The 22,789-nt window shown below is 41.4% G+C and overlaps 1 protein-coding gene across 1 annotated transcript in view; it reads left to right on the top strand.

Annotated features, from left to right (window-relative positions):
* The first annotated feature begins 16,474 nt into the window (after window positions 1-16,474).
* asip1 (agouti signaling protein 1) overlaps window positions 16,475-22,789 on the top strand; it is a 16,383-nt gene continuing 10,068 nt past the window's right edge. The window contains exon 1 of the mRNA XM_015023204.1: window positions 16,475-17,125. The gene's annotated coding sequence lies outside the window, so the exon portion shown is untranslated. The remainder of the gene's footprint in view (window positions 17,126-22,789) is intronic.

Consider the following 22,789-nt stretch of genomic DNA (forward strand, 5'->3'; position numbering starts at 1 on the left):
CATAACATCACTCAAAGGGCCGCAGTTTGTTCCTCCTGCTCTAGGAGAAGCTTTACAAGCTGCAGATGCTTCGCTAATTTCTATCGGTCCACTTTGCCACCAGGTGGCAGTGTTGCCCCACTGAGCCGCGGAGTTTCTGCTCTGACCTTCAGTCGTTTGGGTCAAATATTAGCTGGTATCTCACCGGTGGACATAAATACAGTAAACTAATATTCTAATCACAAAATATACACAATAATATGTCCATCTTACTTGTGAAATGTTGTCTGTGGGAGCCCTCAAATCAATAATCCATCGACCAGAACAACAATATCCCTCAGTGCTGAGGCATCAAAGTAGGAGGGTATACCGCTCCAAGATGGCCGCCGTATTTCCTGCGCCGGAGCGGCCATGCGGGGTCTACTCTTATATCATGTCTATGTTTCAAACCGTCAGACATAGACAAGGGGAACGGTATCTGATGGGTGAAATATGGCCATCAGACACCGTTCTCCCCTTTACCACAGGGGGAACGGTGTCTGATGGGTAATATTGAGCATTAAAATGCATTGCCCTGTTTTTAATTCATATAGCACTATGTATTTTTCAACATGTATAGGCGTAGGAGAAGGTTTATTTTATTTTTAAGGTTTACAAATCCAGTTTTACACACGCACAAATCCTTTTACACACACAGTTATTTTGAGACTATTTTCACTCCATACTGTGGTGTTTACCTCGCAGTGACCCATATTCAGCGCTGGACCCCAGTCAGGATTGAGCTCATCCATTTCATATGTCGGTTTGCCTTGAAGAGGACATATCAGAACACACATCAGTATTAAAGCTGTAAATTTGATAACACTAGAAAACTTAAATAGTTTACTTCACAAAAATGTAATAACCTCGATGTCCACTGACAAAACTCGGACTTTGCTACATAAACAATATTAGACCGACCTAAACAAAGTTGGCCCACTTACACAAACTCAACATAAACCAAACATGAGAACACCCGGACAAAATCATAGAAATAAATTATGACACAACACCAACAAAGCGAATTTAGACACTCACCAGAATGGAAATGTCTGGAGCAAACTTGTAGGTATCTGGGGATGTTGGAGAAGGTAACATCAGGACGTCTCAACCGCGGACACCAGGACATTCGTCTTCTTTTAGTTAGCTCCGATAGCTTAGCCTCCTCTCGTTGTTTCCAAGCAGGAAAACAGTGAAATGAAAGTCTGTTTTCCATCTTTTTACCAATTCAGTCGTGTGATCGGACATTACATTCAATAACGCAGCAAGTTTGTACCATAGCTAAATTGTTTTAGGTAACTTGGATTAAAAAAAGAATGTTGTTTTTGTCAGCTATGTTTATGGACACCAAAGATGGCGTTGATATCCCTCCGTCTACAGCAGTGACGTCACGTTCCAAAGCTCTATAGAATTTTTTTTTTTTTTTTAGGATTTTGGAGCCGCAATATGATGGCTCTAAAAGACGCGCAATGTGAAAAGGTTGACTTTTAGAAAAAACATTTTAGACAAAGATCTACTTAGGAAAATTATTGTAATTTTAAAGCACAGATTAGAACATAAGACAAGGAAAACCAGAGACGAGGATTATGGCCCTGAACAAAAGGAAATCTGATTTATTTCTCAAAAGATTAAAGTTGGGATTCGGAATTCAAAGGGGACGTTTTATGTAAAATTGACTTATTTTTGTCATGTTTTCATGTTTTTTCCTCAGAAACAAACTTGGAGTGTTGCTTTGAGAAATCCTTTCATCTCCATGACAACCATCCAGCTGCCAAACGACTGGATGGGCCTAGCTCCGCCTCTCCACTGAGCTCCTTCAGACTAGCCAGCAGCAATTAGCAAGAACCTGGTGGAACTGCTGCGCTCATTACTTGTGGAAAAAAAATTAAAAAAATTTAATTTTTATTATTTTTTACAGTTTTAATGTGTAAGCAGGTTTCTGACAGCTTTATAACCCAAACATCCATTTTTGCCTCCCGTCCAGATATTTAAACATTTAGAGTCGTCAACATACACAACTTTATGGAAAAAAGGCAACTTGTCATTGTCCACTATGGGAAATTTGTTGTTACTTATAAAAAAACATGTTATTCAAAATTTTAGGTTTTAAAATAAAAGATAAAAAAACAAAGAAACCTGAAGACAAGAAAAACATCTGCTGAAATGATTACAGGCACTTTTAAAGTGATTTTGTTGAGCAAATTCAGCTGAGAAACTCAAACTGCTGAAACATTCATTTGTTGTCATATTTTAAAAACATTAGCTGGTTCTTTATGATTTTACGTTGCAGTTTTCGGTAGAGCAGCGAGTCTGGAGGTTTCTTCCTTCCACTCAGACATTGAGGAACTCTAAAGCCTCAGAGACTCTCTGCGGGTCCACATTTTTATTTACTGTGACTTTTTTTTCCTTTTTGACTAGTTTCTGAGGGGAAATGACAAACAGAAATGTTAAATCCTGAATTATTTGCAGACTTTCCCAGGAGCTGCGTGATTCTGCCAGAATCCCTCCTGTTCTCTCAGGGTGTTTGGCTTTTTTTGCTTTTCTCCTCCTCAGTTCAGGTTCTCATTGAAACGCTTCCAGGTTGGACGGACTGGTTTCCCCGGCTGGGTGTAATTCTTCAGAACGTCGTGTCTTCCTTCAGAGGCAGAGACTCAGGTTAGATTTATCATCAATAATATCTCTGCTAATCACAAGTTTAAACCAAATTGAGCGCTTTTTCTGCAAAACAGGAACTGTTAGAAATTCATAACGCTTGGCAATGAAACCGTGAAGCAGAAAAATAAAGTCACCAGCTGGGTTTCACTAAGCAAATAGGAACAGGTCTTTACATGATAGAAACATGAAACAGGAAACAAAAATATTATACAGCAATTAAAGTAATAGGAGGCTGGAACACAAAAAGAAGATGTCCCAGTTACTATGAATCAAATGCAGCTGTAGACGCATTTGATTCATGCGTCTACACCTCTGACTTAATGAAGAACCAGCTCTAACACAAGTGGGGGCTCGTCCGGGATCCTTATTCCCGAAGCTGAAGACAGTCACAATATTTGAGAGAGCCTTGTGACTGTTCAGAGATGAGCTTCAACAAAAGAGTTCATTCAGGCTGCTGGTTTTGAGAAGCTCCAGAGCTGAATATTTGCATATTATAAACATATTGTGTTCTTAAGTGAAATTAAGAAAATAGTTTTACAGAAGCTGGTTGAGTTGGAAATCCTTGGGGACTCTAGTAAAAGTGATCCAGATGTTTGTGTTCCTTCTGTTGAGTTAGGAACCCCCCTTTCAGAGAGGAAGGGCCTGCTGCCATGGCAATTCCCCCAAAGGTGCAGAACCACAGGTGATGGGGCGTTACCGTGATCCTTCTGTTGATCCCAGAAAGATCTGGTGGAAGCTCAAGGTTCGGCTGGCTCACAGCAGAGGAAGTTGCTGAAGCCCAGTTTGAAAACCTGGAAACTGAAGCTGAGAAGGAGATGAAATTCAAACGGCTTGAGCTGGAAGCTGTGAGGCTATGCGTCTGTCAGCACCGGCTTCACCTGGTCAGTCTGGCCAGTTAAAAACAAGTTTGATGTCAACAGAAATATTGCTGTGGTTCTGCCGTTTGTCGGAAGTGGATTCCTACTTCAACTGAACACATTCCCGAAAGAGACGTGGGCAGAGCTACTGCAACGCAAACCGCTGGGTGAAGCAACGGAGGCCCGTTCTTCTCTGTCTGCGGTCGACAGCATGAGTTATAACCCAACAGAAAACTACAGGTAGCCTGTTAAGGCCTACAGGCCAATGTTTAGGAACCATAACAGATCCAGAGTTTTCAGAAGAGACAGGATTCCTCTGACAAACCGTGTGCTGCTATGAAGTCAAAGGAAATCTTCGATCCCTTCGTCAATTAAGTTTGTTGGAAGATTTCAGGAACACAGGGCCTGAGCACATGGTTCATGTTGACACAAAGCTGTGTTTTTACCTGCGCCTCGTTTAATAAAGCTTTAACCACCTGAACTGGTCGGTCAGAAGCCTGTATGGAGCGCTTTTACTGCCATAGAAAGGCCACGTCACTGCAAACTGCCTTTCATTGAAGTACAAGACAAAATGTACTTGACAAAAAGTACCTTGTAATTTTAAAGGCTGGTTAATATTTTTACAACTTCATCATGATAATAATTTGAGGTTTGGCCTCAAAGAATTAGAACCAGGATTCATTTTGCTTTTAAAGATGGATTTAATTAGCGGTTTCTTCAACATGCTTATAAAGACAAGCGAGTGATTCTTTGTTTTAGTGTCGCCCTGTAATCAGATGAGTGGAAGCGTAGAGTTTGTTTTGTCTGAAGCAGAGATCATATCTCCAGACAGCGGGCGCAGAGGGGGCCGAGAGCTTACACCAAAATTAAGAGTTTATAGAGTTTATACCTCTGCCAAAATCAAGAGTTTCTTTAGAAAATCCAGGAAGCCGACAGGCCCAGGAGGCGGCAGAGTGGAAAACAGCTGAGGCGGCTGCATCGCTAACAAAGTCTGGAATAATCACAGGACTGAAATGAGGTAAGGCCTCTACTCTGACATTTCTACTTCTATTTGGAAGTAAATATATTCAGACAAAAATCATGGAATTCAAAACAAGCAACAAAAAAAGTGTAACAGGTCAACAATAAATGAAAAGCAGATGTTTGCATTCATGGTTCCTAACTATCACAGAAGAACCAGCATGCTCTAATTGAAGCCGTTTACTAATTTCTCAGTAATGAAGCTTTTCAGTCCATACAAAGTTTAATGGACGGAGCAGCGACAGGAAGCTGTGGCGCAGGGGCAAAGCAGGAGCCACATATGGAGGCCCTGTGCCCTCGTGGTCGCAGGTTTGATTCCCAGCCTGGTGACATTAGCAGCATGTCTTTCCTGCCAGACTACTTTCAAATAAAGGCAACTAGAGCCAACAAAACCTATGACAAAATAAATGTCACAGCTTAAAGTTAAATATTCAGCTAGCAAATATTTAGTTCGGAGCTAAATATTTAGCTAATATGCAAATTCACTTGCCAATAACCGGAAGTAGACTACCAAAATAAAAGCTGGGAGTCACCTCTAAACTAGAGGTGAGTGATGCTGCATCAGTACAGGGGAGCTTGGTGTTAGCACTGGAAAGGCTAGCAACTAGCATGCTCACACTAGCCACTCATGACTTGGACTTTTATGCAACCTTTGTAATCAAGGAGCCATTTTGCTCTCAGTGCAGTTAAAGTTAATGTGTTATATGATCTTTTGAAAGAAGTTCAACTAATGTTTCTCTGAATCGGATTCAGTTTAAAAGCTAAAAGGCTTAGACTCTTTCAAACCATTATTTTACATTAAATACAGAATATTTAAAGCCAAGTGTGTGATTTATGAAACTTTTAATTATAAAATAGATAAATAAATATTGATAAATTATTTAATAGTAGGAAGGTAAGTATTTAAATATAAGTATTTGTAATAATACTCTAAAACAATCTGGTATTGGTACATTCCTTATTTTGATCATTGTAACATAAATTATTGATTTAAATTCAGTTTAAATGAAAGCACTGGAACGTCTGTCCAAGCAAAATATGAAAAATAGACGTGGTTGTGTTGTAATAATGTATGAAATGAAGTAGAAAAATGTCTTGTTGAGTACGATGCTTGGCACTACTTTGTAAAGCGGAAGGTTATGAAACAGCCCAGGCGGAGCCTCTTAACAGGTGATGTCTCCTTTGTACCTCACAGGTAAGTTAATACTTACAAAGAAAAAAAAAAACTTACAAAGATGTCTTCTCAAGCTGAGCCCAGAGATCCCGTGGAAATAACAGGAGATAACAGTTTTATCCTGATTCATCATCATATCTGGAATTTTAGGGTTTTGTTCAGTGGGAGAGTTATTTTCTCTGATCATTAAATCTCTCCTGTTTGTAGCTTATTTTCCTCATTTTAGCTCTAATCTCATTTCTATTTCCTTAATAAATTCTTCAGCAGGACTATCATCAAATCCTCCTCGACTCGACCCACCACGTTCGGTGTTTTATGTGTTTCCTCTTAAACTAGAGAAGTCAAAAAGTATTTGTAGAAAAGCTGATAAAAACAAATACTAAAATAAAAACTGTATTAGATGTTAGAAAGCATCTAAATGTGCAGCTTTAGATGGGACGTTTTAAAGAGCAGCTCTGTTTCTGGACATGAAGTGAAGCTTCACCTGCTTTCTGATGCTTCATGGAAACATTCAGCATTAGTTTCCATGAAGAAAAGAAAACCCTGTGAATAAATCCTGTCAGCCTGAACTCCTTGGTTCCTTCAGCTTTAGGAGAAGATGGATCTCTAAATCCCAAAGAAATGCAGCCTGACGGTGTAATCCTCCACATTCTGACTCTGTGCATCCATTTCCCAAACATTCAGGCCATTATTTGGAACTTTATCTACATTTAATATCATCCTGTGTCACTCTCTGTTTCTGTAACAGGTAATAAAGCGAGGCTTCTGGTGAGGAATGCGGCTCTGCAGGCCAGATGCTGCGCAGTGTCACGGCGGAGCCGTCAGGAACGTGTCACGTGATGCGAGCGGCGTCCCGGGAGCTGGACGTCTGGACAGCGTCCTGGGCAGCTCATTACTCCCCCTCTGCGGCCGGCGGCCCTCCAGATGTGCATCTGCATCCCAGCTGGCCGTCAGTGAGCAGAGCTCACATCTTATCTGTCTCTGTGGGTTTGGAGGGAGCTGCAGCTCAGGGCGTAATTATGGCAGAAAGTTGGTGAGCTGTGAATGAAGCGCCTGAAAGCCATCTCCCTGCTATAATTCTTGTTTTATTATTTGCAGCCTGATAAGCTGCGGCTGTAGTTTGCATGAAAAGTGGTCCGTTCCTGGCCGATGCAGTGAAACCCCTCAGAGGCCGGCGCTGGCTGCAGAGCGCCATGAGCAGCATTAGTCAGTCTGAGCTCATTCATCAGTAATAGCTGTCACATGCTGACCTGCTCTGCTCTGCAGCCATTAGCTGAAACAATCAGGCAGACGGAGGCTCTGCGTTTCGTCCCGATCTGCTGGAGCCGTCAGGGGCCTGGAAACGCCGCCGGGCTTTTCCCTGCTTCATCTTTAAGTAATCTGATTACTCTGATATAACATCTGAACAGCTCAAGCCATTGGAAATGTGAAAACAATGCATTTTATTTTTTGCTTTCAATGACTGCAGAGAACATCTAAAACTGCAGAAATATTCCCTGATATTTAAATTTTAGAGCTCAGGTTTTATCATTTTTTTCATGTGTTTCCTGTTAGAGTTGTTATGAGAGCCAGAGTGATTTACTTTCAAAAGTGGAGCGTTACAGCTCTCACTGTAATGATTCTCTTGACATATATAATCACAGTATATACCTGCAATAAGCTCCGATCCAGAAACTATGCAGCTTCACTAACCCGCAGAAATGCTTCAATGTTTCAGTTAAATACTTTAACTAATGTAGTAAGACTCAACTGAACCAAGTAAACTAATGAACTTCCCAAAAGAAAAGCAGTGAAAATGTTGGTTTTACAAAAATAAATCCAAAGTTATTTGGCTGAGAAAATAACTTTATTCAGAAAGAAATCAAAGACAAAAACTAACATTTGTTGTAAATTATTTACAAAGCAAAATATGTAAGAAAAACACGTGAAATAATAATCGGGTCGCTGCGACCGGGCTGCAGCAGAACCTCGCTGCCAGTCAGCTTCGCTCTTCTGATCCACGTCCAGCTCAGAAACCACTGGACCTGGAAGGTTCTGATGGAATCCTCACCGCCGCCACCAGGGCTACGGAGGGCGGCGGCTCCTTTCCCAGAGCTTCACCACAGCTGACCTCTGACCTTTACTGCAGCTTCTCCATCTGCAGAGTTCCTGACTCACCTGCTGCAAATAGAAGCAGTGGAGGAAAAATCCTCCCAGTCTGAAAACGGCTTCATTAACTGGTTTCTGCCTGTTTAACTGGTTTCTGCCTGTTTAACTGGTTTTCACCTGTTTAACTGGTTTTCACCTGTTTAACTGGTTTTCGCCTGTCTAACTGGTTTCTGGTGACGCTTCCTTAATCCCATCTGGTTTTAACCCCCTGCTGTGATTTAAGGAGGAAATTCGGATTCACTGCCTGAGATGCTCCAACGTGACGTTCAGCTCCAACCGCTGGAGGTCAGAAGCTGGTTTTTAAAGATTCTCCATTATGTTTTACGTCGACACTTGAACTAATGTGGCTGTTTTACGTCTTTAAATCAGTGACTCAATCTCAACATTTTATATTCTTTCAAAATGCCGAAGGGTGGATCCATGCAGTGTTTTTTCCAAGTGCGTTCCTGATGAGTTTGGAGCCTCCATCACACGTCATAAAGTTTATTTTCGACATTTCTCTGCGATGTTCGCCTGGCGGCGGCCTGCGGCGGCGCAGCCAGGGTTTCCTCAGACCTCACAGCTGCTTGGCTGCATCTGAATGGCTTTTACTGGAAGCAGCGCAGAGATGACAGCGAGAACAAGGAGGAGGTTTTACCACGCAGGTTCCTGCTGCTTTGCTTTGTTGTCAAACTTCAATGCAGATAAACTGAGAAAATAAAAAAGCAGCTTTAAAAAGTATCTACCAGAATATTTGATTATCCTAAATGGGAATGTAAAATATCTGCCTTTATTTTCTGACTAGTAAGAACTGATGAAGTCTTTAATTAAAATCTGAAGTGTCAAATTTCCTTTCAATTGACCTGAAATGACGTCACTGGATTTGTCAGATGAAGGATCACACATCCGCAATTAAAGATTTCTGACTTATGTCAAAATTACATTTTTAAATAAAAACTGTCCTCAAGAAACAAGAATACTCAAAAAATTCATGAAACGGTTTGTCAGCTGATCAGATGATCTGATTTAATATTTAGAAAAACCTCATAAGACAGAAAACGTGATGTTCTGTACAAATTCTGAAACTGAAGAAACAATCTCTGTAATAACTTTGTTTGGGGAAGCGGAGCTGCACCTGATCCGTCACCGTTTCCTAAAATAAAAACATCATCTGGACAACATGGAGTTTGGATCAAAGACATTTTCAGGAAATCTGCGTCAGCTCAGACACGAACATGCTGGGGTTGTTTCCAGAAGACTCGGTTACACTTCATGCTCAAATGGAAGTAAATCCCCTCAAACCTGCTCAGCACTTTGTTCAGCCGCTTCATGATGGAAACAGATTCAGAAATGAGCCTCTAGAGACCAATAAAACCAGGAACTGAAGACATGAAGCAGCTCTTTTCTGCTGATCCTGACCCGTTATGAAGTCCTCGGTTGATTCATGATGACCAGCAGCTGATCTGAACCTCACAGTTTCCAGCTCCAGTCTGTAAATGTGGACCAAACCTCGGCGTCCCGATGGTCCGCTTCACCTCTCCATGTGCTTTATGCCACCTAATATTTCAGCTGTAAGGGTTTTTCATCTGCTTGAGGAGAAATTCTCCGTTTCATTTGTCTGCAGAATTTCATGCACTAAGTTGCAGCTTTAATCTGCTCATGGTTATTTATGTTGTGGTTGTTTCTTAAATGCATCCTTGTGTTGTTTTGTAAATCTTAAAAAGCAGTTCCTGTTTCTTCGAAGGCCCTGGCCTTTTGCTGTGGTTTAGCTAATCTTTCTCGGTATTTATGGCGTCGACTCGTGTGCGGTTGATAGAAACGATGCCAGGAAACGCGGCTCTTAAATCAGACATGAAAAGGAGGATTTTTCCTCCCATTTTTCTTTGTCATACCAAACTGCAGAACTGTTCCCAGATTTGAACTTTTACATTTATAGATTTTAAACCCATTTATTTCTATTTTATTGTTAATCGCTGATGTGTTTTTAACTGCAGCTAACCAGTCAGAACCTGCTGCTCCCCAGCCAGCATGCCTAGGTGGGACCCATGTGGGGACAAGGAGGGCAGACTATATGGGTCCCCTATGGGTTTGTCCGCGGGTTCCACGATGGCCCCACATGGGTTTGCCCATGTAGGGCCACAGCCCACATGGGCGCTACATGGGCCCTAATTGGACAAAACCCATGTGGGCCACCACCATATAGGGCCCATGCAGGGCCCATGTGGGCTCTGGCCCTACATGGGCAAACCCATGTGGGGCCATCATGGAACCCGCGGACAAACCCATATGGGACCCATATAGTCTGCCCTCCTTGTCCCCACATGGGGCCCACCTAGGCATGCTGGCTGGGTCAGCGTTTTGCAGGACTCAAATTCAGCCAAATCAGCAGAAAAAGGAGCTGCTGCCTTTAGATGGACCGTCTCTGGATCAGGTCCAGTTTCCCCAAAGGTTCACCAGTTATGATCCACACAGCTCCCAGTGGTAGCGACTGGTCAGTAAAGGAACGACTGAATGAATGCAGCTGCATGGAAGCCAGGAGCGGATGGATGAAGAACTCAATAAATCAAACCACCCTGAACTGATACTTCAGCTTTTCTCCCAGCATCGTTTGCCCACAGCTTTGAATCTTTAAAAATGTCAGCAGCAGAAAATGGAAAACTCCAAAATGTTTAGCTTAGAACCGCAGCAGCTGCAGTAAATTGTTTCCAATCAGTTTAAGATGCAAGCATGTGAGCAGAGCAGAGAGACGGGGGAATGCTGGACTGAAAGTTTTATGCCGTTGTTGTTAGCACATGTTCCTCACAGTGGGAAATATTCACATCGAGTTAGCGCCCAGCGTGAAGCGTGAGAGCGGAGAACACCCAGGCGGACGGCTCCGCTCCGGCCCTGTCGCAGCAGGACTGACGGCCGAAGCTGCATGGTGTTGACAGAAATGCCACTTCAACCCACAGAGAAAACAGATGGCGACCACAAGGCGTGGAGAGTTAAAGGCAACGTTCCCTGAATGTTTTCTAGGATCGGCTCCCGGGACATGAACTCTGAACACTGAGGGTTCACACGGTTGCATTTTACTGCAATAACATACAATTATTTATGATTTTTTTGTAACCTCCGTTTAACCAGGAAGAACAGAGATTGGCAATACTGTGTAACATTTATTACAGCACTTTATAGTACAAAAGTCTAATTTGTTCTCTAATATAATCCCTGGGAGCTATTACGGAACATTTTATGAGCAGAGAACCATCTGGAGTCTCGGGGAAAAGCCTAATTATGTCTTCCTGCTTCCAAATGACTAAATGAAATGAACTCAACTGCCTGGCATTTAGCTCTGCTAGCTGGATCAAGAGCAGCGGGGGGCGCTGTCCCGTCAGACCGTCAGTTCCTGAAAACACACAAAAACACTCATAAAAGCACAGATGGGGCCAATGTGACCTGTTTGGGAAATCGCTTGTTGGGTCCAGTTGCCCCATCTGTTAAAACCACAGGAGGCTTCAGGTGTTAGCATTTAACCTCAGCCTGGCTGAGCTTAAAGGCTGGCAACTTCTGCGGAGGCGACGGCTACCATGGCAACCAGGTGAAAATAAACAACAGAATACGGCGGAGGGATCAAAATCAGTCTGGTCCGCCTTAACCCGACTCCAATCCACCTGAACCCGACTCCAGTCCGCCTAAGACCGACTCTGGTCCGCCTCAGCCCGACTCCGGTCCGCTCCAGCCCGACTCCGGTCCGCCTTAACCTGACTCCGGTCCGCTTCAGCCCAACTCCAGTCCGCTTCAGCCCGACTGCGGTCCGCCTTAACCCGACTCCAATCCACCTGAACCCGACTCCGGTCCGCCTCAGCCCGACTCCAGTCTGCTTCAGCCCAACTCCGGTCCGATTCAGCCCGACTCCGGTCCGCCTTAACCTGACTCCGGTCCGCCTCAGCCCGACTCCGGTCCGCTTCAGCCCGACTCCAGTCTGCTTCAGCCCAACTCCGGTCCGATTCAGCCCGACTCCGGTCCGCCTTAACCCGACTCCCGTCCGCCTTAGCCCGACTCCGGTCCGCTTCAGCCCGACTCCGGTCCGCTTTTTAATAATCTGGACGAATAATAATAAAATGCTGAATAGATGACTGTTTTTCCACTGGATTTGGCTCTATTCAGTGTTTCAGATCCTCTGATCAGTTCAGCACCGTCGGCCTCCTGTTGTAAATATTTCTCAGATTGATAACTAAACATCACAGAACATTAAATAATGGTGGAAGTGAATCAATAAAATCCATAGAACAGAAACTACTTCTGTTTTGGTTTGACTGCCCAGTTCACACTACGCAATTTTAGAACTGTCGGCCGATTTTCAAAACCTGAGAGGCCACACACACACTGGCCGACCAAATCGTAGGTAACGCGTCGATCGGCCCGATCGTGCAGTGTGTGACGTTCAGCCACACGGCAAGAGCAACACACCTGCCACGAACTGATTTCTCACCGACGTTCAGATTCCAGACAGAAAATACAGTAAAAACTCAGGATATCACGAAAATTTAGAGTAAACAACCATGTCTGACAGCGTAGAAGCAGTAGTGACAGTTTGTAGCTTGTTTTAAACAGAAAAGATGTAACAAAAAGAAAAGGCGTTGGTTAAAAACGTGGACACCCGGCGGCTTTATTTGCTGCACAACGCTATGAAGGCAAGTTACGTTTTTTCGTCTTTACCATTTGTGTTTATTTTCTGTTCTGTGGTTTCTTTAAACTTCATCGGTTAATTAGTGTTTCCTGTTGAGAACAATGTGGGCACAAAATAATGGCTACAAGTTCAGTTAACCAATTTTAAAGCCAGGCATTAATCAATGTTTTACGAGTCAGCGTAAAGTCCTGACTGAATGAAAATCATTAGAACCTTTTTATGTCACGTTAAAGATGAACAGCTGAAAACCTACCGGGTTTATCAACTGCGTTAGAATTTTGCTCCAACTCCTCTCCTTGTCATTTATTTCTATATTCTTTGCACGAAATGTTGAATAAACATAAATGTTGTTTCCACATATCATCTCCAATGTCCGCTGGACTTCGGGTTGCGCCTTGTCAGCAGTTTGGGATTCCCTTCGTGTTTTCCCGTCAGAAAGCAGGAGGGGAATCCTCTCGCTCCCATTCGGGGGGAAACCACAGGCTGCGACAATCGGCTGAGACAACATGTTGAATAGTCCGATTTCAGATGGAACCGGTCCCGATGTTCTACCGACTGGACCCGATCAGTCATAACACGCTACAGGATGATCGGTTACGATTATCGCAAGCGACAATCTTAGAATGCAGAACGTTCTAAGATTGTCGTAAAGGCAAAATCAGGGCAGAAAATCGTTTAGTGTGAACTGGGCTTTATGCTGAGAAACTAATGCAGTTGGTTTCAATACAGCTTTGGGTGAAATGAACGTTTCCTTGTTGCTCCATGTGAGTCTGGCGTCTTCATAACCTGCAAAAACTCAAAAAGGCTGCAGGTTTTATTTCTGGGTTCAGGGATTTGCCTTTTATGACGTCACATTCCACATTGAAACATCTGAAACTCAAATTGTTTTGGGCTGTCCTTCTTAAAACCTATAATCCATATTTATTCGTACGTGCAGAACAGGTGCTGGCTCTGTCGTAGCTTTGCAGAAAGTTTCCTCTGACGCTTCGTAAATCTGACCAACTCTGACATCAAGCTTGGAGCTTTAAAGTCCATCAGGAGATAAAAAGTGAGGCATACCTCTATAAAACTGGCATTGTTGGTTTTAAATCACAGCCTGGTTCTGCTACCAGAACCAGAGAGCCGTTCTGATTGGTCCGTTTCATTTGAACGCCCCAGAGCTCAAATGACTGAACATATCAGGACTGTCTGCTGCTGCCGAGAGGCTTCTTGGGTTTTTTCTGGAAGCAACTTCATTCTGGCACTTGAAGAGGTAACGTGAGATGCAGAGAACAGATCAGATTCCTGGGTCAAAGGTCAAGGCTGCAGCTCTTGTCTGTTCTTTCATGAGGGTTCCTGTTCATTATTTTTCCCAGTTATGTTAACATCAGGATGGAAGACGGACGACTCCTCTGGGAGCAAGTTCTCTACAGATTCAGCATTTCTGCCACATGCATCATCCGACGGTTGGGTTGGTTCAGAAACTGGACATAAATATGTCTAATCTAAGCTTCTGGAAAGAAAATGTCTTTTCTCTAACATGCTTGGCATTTCAGAGAAAACCAGGAATCTCAGCGGAGTTTCCTCCAGTTAAAAAAGAGGTTTACGATTTAACGAGAACAAAACTTAAAATGGATCCTTTCTCACAACTTCACTCCAGGAAGGCAAAGGAAAAACGCCATAGATGATAAAAGAGACATGCGAGACCTCACTAGCCCTTACTCCAACCTTTCACACAATATTTAATGTATTCTGAGGTTTGACCTCGTTTAAGGACTCTTTTGATTGAAAATGTTGATTTTTGTGATGTCAAATGCAATAATAAGTTTATAAGAAGCTGTTTATCCAGTTATTGTGCCATGGATGTGCTTAAAAGAGAGTATATCCTTAGAGACTTTAACACAGAACAAACCAAAAAGATTAGATCAAAATATTTATGTTTTCCACTTCCTTCCAAAATAAAAGACATGCAATTTAAAATTTTAAACAAGTTATCAAAATAACAACTTCCTGAGACCCAGGTTTAAAATGGATGTGGATTCTGTGAAAAAGTTACTGAAGATTTGAATCACCTGTTTTTCATGTGAAGTGGTTCAGTCTTTTTGCCAACATCTGCATCAGTTTATTCTCAGCCATGGTATACATTTAGCAGATATAACCATACAAGATGTTAAATTTGGTGTTTTTATCAGTGATCACTTCATTGACTATGGAATAAATAATGTTTTATTGTTAGCTAAATTTCATATACACAAATGTTGCTTTTCTAAAACCATTCCTAACTTTAGACAGTGGATGAATGATTTAAACTTGTTTTATAAATCTTTATATCTAGTAAACTCAAAATATGCGTTTAAGTTGTCCAATTTTTTGAAAACTTTCTTACTTTAATATACTGCCCTGTTTTATGTTTTATTTTTCATTTTGTTATGTACCATTTATGTCTTTATTCATTTATTTATTTTCTCTTTCCCAGTTGTTCGGCTCTGTTGACTGTTGGTTCTGTGATCCTAATGTAGACGAACCTCTATGGAGCTGATTGTATATGTTTATATAATAACAATAAAAACAAACTCACTATGTAACGTCACGTGACGTTTACTTTTACAAAGTAAACTGTTAAGAGGTGTGCCGATTGATCGATCACCGATCATAATCGGCCAATTTCCGTGTAAAAGTGTATGATCAGTGATCGATCACCGTCTCTTGTTGCCGATCACTAAACCGATCACCTGTATCACTTCACAGCCTGCCTGCAGCTGCTCTCCTCTTTCCTTCTCACTGCGCAGCAACAAATCCTGTAGTGAGGAACTATAACGCTCAGAGAGTGAATGGGGACGTTTGCGAGTTGCGACAGAAAATTACCTCCAGGTGAAGCGCGTCACAATGCATCAATACAACGAATCTAATATGGCATTTAAAAACAAGAACTTGACAGAGTTTGGCTACATCGAGGCTCAATGCAGGAAAAAAGCGACCAGACAGCAGGTACAGCAGCTTAAGTCTTGGAGCTGCGGAGTGAGACTCTGGTTCTGGTTCTGCTCCCGCTGTCGACTGCCATTAATCAGAACCAGCGTTAATCAGCTAGCCAATCAGAACCGGCGCTAATCAGCTAGCCAATCAGAACCGGCGCTAATCAGCTAGCCAATCAGAACCGGCGTTAATCAGCTAGCCAATCAGAACCAGTGTTAATCAGATAGCCAATCAGAACCAGTGTTAATCAGATAGCCAATCAGAACCAGCGTTAATCAGATAGCCAATCAGAACCAGCGTTAATCTTGATTCAGTAATTCATGATTGTTTATTTTGATGCTTTTGGCTTTAATGAATATTTCCTTTTCTTCTTGACATTATTTGATATCTTGTGTTGTGAGATTTATTTGGCTCCTGTATAATTTATGGCTGAGAGCCTTACTGTTAAATATTATTGTACTGATTGCAGGTTTTTCAGTCCGTTTGACTGAACAGCTGCTGTTTTGTGCCTGCAAGTATTTTGCATGTTTTATGTCTAAATTAAGTGAATTTATTACCAGAACATTTTTCCATTTTGCCAGATCACATAGTAGCATTTATACCTAAAGCAAAACCTTAACAGGCGATGCAGGTGATGGGCAGTGATCGGCCTCATGGGTGATGGGAATCGGCAGAAAACACCTGAATGAATCGTCCCTAAAACCTGATGTTTTCATCGGCTGGAACTGTTTTTGGGTCGAGACGTTTGTGAGGCAAAACAACCAAACCATGAATTAATTGTTCTTTAAAATATTAATAATCAGAAAGGAATTGATTGAGCTCATTTTAAATCATCGTGCCATTAACTGGGTGTTTTCTTGTTGTGACAGTTTATCATGACAGTTATTAGTTTAACTCCAGGAAGTGTTTCTGGTTGAGTAATTTACCGTTTTTCCATAAACGTTTTTCACTTTGTGGTGTTTATAAATCGTAGCATTCGGTCTCCATCCCTGTTATTTCTCTCACTTTTTAAGTTTTTTATCCCAGATATATTCCTGCTCACCTGAACTTCTCCAGAAGCCGGAAGCAGCCGCCTGTTTCGTTTGTTTTGGATCTCCTGCTCTGATTGGAGTCCGATCTTTTGAAAACTAGAAATAATTTTCTAGTTTGTTTATAGGGACGTCTGGCAGCTGTTGGGCCGTTAACCCGCCTGACGCGTCGCTGTATGAAAACCAACATGGCTGCTTGACAGATGAAAGCTTTCATGGCGAAGCGGCTCTGGCCTCTGAAATACAGTAGCGTTCAGCCGTGGTGGTAATGGGTTCGCTCAGTGGAGGGTCTGGTTCACATTTATGTGTCCATCCAGAGGATCTGACCTTTTCCATCCCCTAAACCTCAGCAGCGCTGGTCCCGCCTCCGGGCCAAACCTCCCAGTATATCTTCATCGTGTGAAGCTCCAACGCAGGGAAAGGTAGTCCAACTGAACAGGAACGAAGCAGCGGGAACAAGAAGATCTGGATGAGGGGAAAACTTTGACAGACGGGGAAACAAGAAGAGAGGAAAAAATCTGAAACGAAGCGAAGAAAGACTCGAATCAGCCGAAGAGGAAACGGGAGAGAAAACAGGGAAGGAATCAGAAGAGCAGAGAGCGCCGCGTCCCGTCAGGATCCTCAGGTAGGAGAGCGACCCGCTTTCCAGGATGGAGCCGAGAGACCCAGGCTGGAGGACGGCCGAGCCCGCCCAGGTCCGGTTAGAACCGCCGAGGTCCGGTTTGACTAAAGCTGGTTCAGTTAATCTAAAACCGAAATGAAACGACAAGAAACGGATCCTGATTTTTGAGTCGGTCAACAGGGCGGTAGAATGAGAACACAGACCTGGTCCTGGTCATTAGAATCCGGATCGGAACCAACCGGATCAGGAACTGGGCTCCTGCTGATGGTGAAACCTGAATAGAAGCGAAACGAAGCGACAAAATGATCCGAATTAGTTTCCAGTTTGGCTCCAGTTAGCAGGAAGAAACAACCAGCAGCTTTTTGTTTAAATTCATAACAGAATAAAACTGAAAAGATCGTAACAATCTGACTAATAATCCCAACGTTATAATCTGATTACGACAGGAAAAACTCACTGATAATCCAACGAGCTGCAGGCTGTAAAACCTCTGAATATATAGATATAATTCAGAAAGGCTCCAGCGGGAACGTTTCATCTGTTAGTGTTTATTTACGGAATTAAAAATAATGTGACGGTCCGACTGAACCCGCTCCGGTCCGGTTCAACCCGCTCCTGCCGGTTCAACCTGCTCCTGCTCCGGTCCGGTTCAACCCGCTCCGGTCCGGTTCAACCCGCTCCGGTCCAGTTCAACCCGCTCCTGCTCCGGTCCGGTTCAACCCGCTCCGGTCCGGTTCAACCCGCTCCGGTCCGGTTCAAACTGTTCTGGTTTCAGGAAAAACTTTATCAATGAAAAATAACTTCCTGTTCGATAAAAGCAGCCAATTATTTCGGCTCGTTCTGATTCGGTTTTCTCATGCAGTTTCCCCAGTGACTCTAATTATAATAATTATTATTACTGCTATAATATGAATTTAGAAAAACATCTAAAGGTCATAAAATATGCTGATCAGAACAGAAATATGGAGTTATTTTGATGGAAGCCTAAATATCTTGGAAGCTTTATTTATTTGGTAATTAAGTTGATTTTTCATAGGATTAATATTGCTATTATTATATTTAAATCTTTTTCCTCAAATCTTAAATTTTCTGTTTCTTTCTTTGTTTTATATTTTAAAGAAAAATCTCCTTTAGCAACAAATCATTTCTCAGCAACTTAAATCCTGTGTTATAAATCAAAACACTATCAAACTATTTTTAAGTCAAATTAATCTTTATTTTGTAGAATAATTTTAAAATCATCATGAAACCGATTTTGACAGAATTTCTGGTAAACGTGAGTAAAACGGTTGCTGACCTTTAACCCACGAGTTTCATGTTTTTATGCTTTTATTTAATCTGATCAGTGTAGAAAACATTCAAAGCATCTTGAGGCTGAACGCTGCGGCCGCTCCCGTCCTGCTTTATTAAAACACATATTTCCTGTAACTTTAACGTGTTTTTATAAAAATAAAAAAAACAGGAAAAGCTGCGTTTTCCAGAGTTGGTAGAAGAGATGCATTAAAGCTGCAAATGGGAGAAACAAGTTTCTGCTTGTAGTTTCTCTTTAATATGATTATGAGAATAAAACCTTAAATAATGTTTTTGCACAGGTTTTGTCCTGCAGATATTTGCGCAGGGAAAACCAGGATTTACCGGATCGTAACCGGATCATTAAACAGTTTCTGGTTGGATGTGAAACGGATCATCAGAGACACAGAGAAAGATAAACCTGTTTCTCTTGTTTTTATGAAATCTTTATCTTTGTTTGGATTTAATTAATTTGGAAGATTTTCACGTTTCCTGGACTGAACCTTGTTAATTTAATAAAACATTTACCTCCAAACTGTAAAAAGTTCCAGTTTTTGTTTGCTTTATTTATTATAAAACATATTTAAAGTTTCCTGTTTTGTTCGTTTCTGAGGTAATAATGTTCGTGGGTCAGTTGGACCCGGGGAGCGTTTTATCATGCTATGGTGTCAAAAACCTAAAAATTCCTCCAAAACATTTTTGTATCTGATTATTAACTCCAATAATAACCATTTCAATCAATATTTGTGCAATTATGTTTTTTTATTTCTCAGAAATTAAGGATTAATGACGACAAGTTACTCAATTACTCATTTGGACATAAAAAATTGAATTTACATTTTTTATGTCCACTGAAACAAACCTAGACACAAAAAAACAATAATTTCCTTGAAATTGATCTTTGGTAAAAAATGTATATTACATTTAAAATATTTTTTCAAAGGGTGATCTTTATAATTGAACTTGAGACAAACATACTGTTCCGGGTCAAATTGACCCACCGATTAAAATCAAGATAAATGAGTGTTTATGTTTTCCTCCAGTTCCACTGAGTGTCACTCGGTGTGGGTGGAGTTTGACCACGGGAACACAAAAGGTTCCCGTCTAAAGTTGAAACATTTCATAGTGGAGTAAAGAGAGCAGGGAGAAAGTGGGCTTGTGTGTGTGTGTGTGTGTGTGTGTGTGTGGTGATATATGGTTCATATCTGCAAGGAAACACAGAATTGGACATTTTTAATCTTTTTTTGCACTTTAACTTGACTGCCGGGTCAAATTGACCCGAACAGTATCGATGTCACAAGCAGACGCAGGGGGGGTTGCAGATGTGTAAAATGAATACATTTTCAATTTATACATAGAGTTAAGACAAATAGAAAAAGTTTCATGCAAAAAAAACCCAACTATTTTTAAAAAATGTTTAAACTTTAAAACGGGTCAATTTGACCTGCTACATAACAGGAGAGTTAAAGTTTCCTGTTTACCGCTTTGACCCACATTTTCCTATTAATTGTAGCCAAATGAATATACATTTTTATTATTATTATAAACATCATGTGAAGATTTGGCACAGTAATATTTTTTTACCTTTTAATACTAGATAAACATGGAGCTACCCCTGAAAAATACAAAATCGTACCAAGAATCTTAGAGCGAATTTCGTTTCACTTAAAACTAATTTGTAAATAACTTTTCAGCAAAATATAGGATCTTTTTTTAAGTCAAAAATTCCTTAACATTGATCAAAAGTGTCAGATTATTTCAGTTATTGCAAACATTTTTCATGTGTCATAAATGAAATAATGTCAGTGGATGTGGACCTTTTTCATCCATATTCAGGGATTATTATTATTATCAGCCAACTGATGAGATGGAAGTTTTATCTTATAAAAAGTGAACTAAAATATTTGCTCTAAGAACATAAATAATTGGGAAGATTTAGTGTTTTTGCAGAACTGATGTTGAGATTTAGAAGAAATGTTTTCATATTTCAGCGTTTTAATTCTGGCTGTAAAAACTGATTAGCATAACATTTTATACATCAGCTGTTTCTGAGCTTTAAATCTTTTCTGAGTTTTATTTTTCAGTTTGGTTCACATGATCATTATTTTATTGAAGGTTTTTAAGTTTCGCTTACCGACGTCCTGTCAGGTTTTATTTGGTAAAACATAAATGATCAAGTGGAAACACAATCGTTCATGATTTTCTCTGTGTTTTTACAGAATGTGACTTTGACTAGGCCATTGTGAATGTGGATTTGTGTTGATTTGAACCATTATGTTCAGGCTGGAAGGTAATTAATAAATAAATCCCCACAGCATGACGCTGCCTCCACCATGTATTGTTTTGCATGAAGACCATTTTATTATTATTATGATTTATCTTCTACTGTACATAATTATTTTAGTATTTACTTAGAATGATCTGACTGAATTTGCTCTCGTTCCTCTGAACCCTGACCAAGCGAGCCGCCGCTGCAACATCTGCTCACACTTTACTGACTGCTCTGAGCTTTCTGTTGCTTCATTTGTTAAATCATGTTTGGGTGTGCGGGGAGCAGCCGGCCCGGCGTGCCGGGACCCCGGGGGTCGCCCATCGTTTTAAGTGGAACCAGAAATAAAACGATGCAGGCCTTCTCCATGTTTCCTCTCTGCAGCGAGTCCCAGAGGAACACTTAGCGTTCGGTTACCCAGGCAGCTTTCACACCATTTTACCTGGGTTCATTGCTACCGATAGGGCCAGGGGTCAGGGGTCAGGGGTTCGTTTGTGTTAGGGGTTGGTTCTATTCATAAAAAGCTGGAATACTTGCTGAAGTTTGTTCCAGTGTTTTGCTGCAGCAGAATGTTAAGAAAAATCCCCATATTTTGATTTAATTTCTAGAACGTTGAGCAGAATGTGTGCTAAAAGGACTCAGCTAGTAAGTAATTACAAATATAAACTTAGTAACACAAGCAGTGAATTTTATTATTACAGAACGCAGTTTTACCTGTGAGATTATTCTGATGATTACTCAGGTAAAAATCAACAACAGTACCATGAAACTGGGATGTAACGTAAAGCGCTGCGATGTGCGATATGGCATGAAATTCATATCACAATATAATTTGTGTAAAACTTACCAAGAAAAAGATCACATGCTAACTGAGTGTAATGTGAGTTAAAACTCGTCAACACTCCATGGTTTCTGTGGATCTTATTTATGTTTGTAAATGTTAAGTTTTACGTTGCTGCCTGTCATTGTCTTAAAAAATCTCTTTTTAAGGGAGACGTGGCGATAATCTCTGAGGCGACTTCCTGGTTAAATCAAAGTTAAATACATAAACGAAACGTATACATGTCAGCGATGAGTCCTTCTCTGCCAGTGTTGTGACAGGTTGTGTTCGGCTGCATTGCTGCTATCAAAGCTCATGCTGGTGATGGGAAAACAAATCATTTCCTGTCTTCCACTCAGTTTGCAGGTTACATTTTTCTGCTTCTGGTCTGATTGTTCAGCCGTCCCGCCGTCTGAAGAGACAGAGTCATTTAAACCCCACAAGTTTCTCAAGTGTGAGCGGTCCTGCAGAGTCGCGCTGTGTGTTTTACAAGGTTTTTTATGGTTTCGGAGAGACCGTCAGGTTTCACCCCGCCACACGCCGCTTCCCCTCTGTCTGACCGTGACATCTGCTGCACTCATCCTGAGCAGGAGATCAAATCCAAACCAGATCCAAATAACTTATGTCTTGCATCTGCCCTTTTAAGGAGCTCTTCCTTTGTGCTGTGAGCCGCGCTGCTTCCTGCCGCTCTGTTTGGATGCTAGCCGGTTGCATCACCAACAAGCAAGTTTGATGGCAGACTGCAGATCGCTGTCATGGGTCAAATTCATATCGTTTCTACCGTATGCCATTTATATCACGCATTCCTACAGCAATGTAACGAAAAACTCTGATTTAACATAAAAGTTTGATTTATCGTTAAACTCTGAATTAACGTTAAATGCCGTGATGCTTCGCTGAACTGAAACGCCTCAGATGTTTTCCAGAGAGCTTCACAAAGCTCTGCCTCTTACGCTCCATTATTTTCTCACATCTGTAAATATTTTTAGTCATCTTTCCAAGCAGTTATGTCTTTAAATCATTTGGCTTCCAAATGTAACCACCCACTTTAGAGTGGAGTGCCTCAGGGTTATGTGCCAGACGTGAAGCTTTAAGTCCAACCAGATGCAGGTCAAGGTGCTGTCAGGTGCTTTCTGACAGACAGACAGACGGACGCTGCTTCCAACATTCCTGCTTGATGTTTGCAGCGCAGCTGAAACAGCTTCCAAATGTTTCAGCTGCTTTTTCCACATACAGTCACAGCCTGATGACTTTTTCACGTCTATAAGTTCAGCACGGTTAAATTAAT

Source organism: Poecilia latipinna, unplaced genomic scaffold (assembly GCF_001443285.1).
Source record: "Poecilia latipinna isolate Pla-1442-1.1 unplaced genomic scaffold, P_latipinna-1.0 Scaffold3232, whole genome shotgun sequence".
NCBI classification, from domain to species: Eukaryota; Metazoa; Chordata; class Actinopteri; order Cyprinodontiformes; family Poeciliidae; genus Poecilia; species Poecilia latipinna.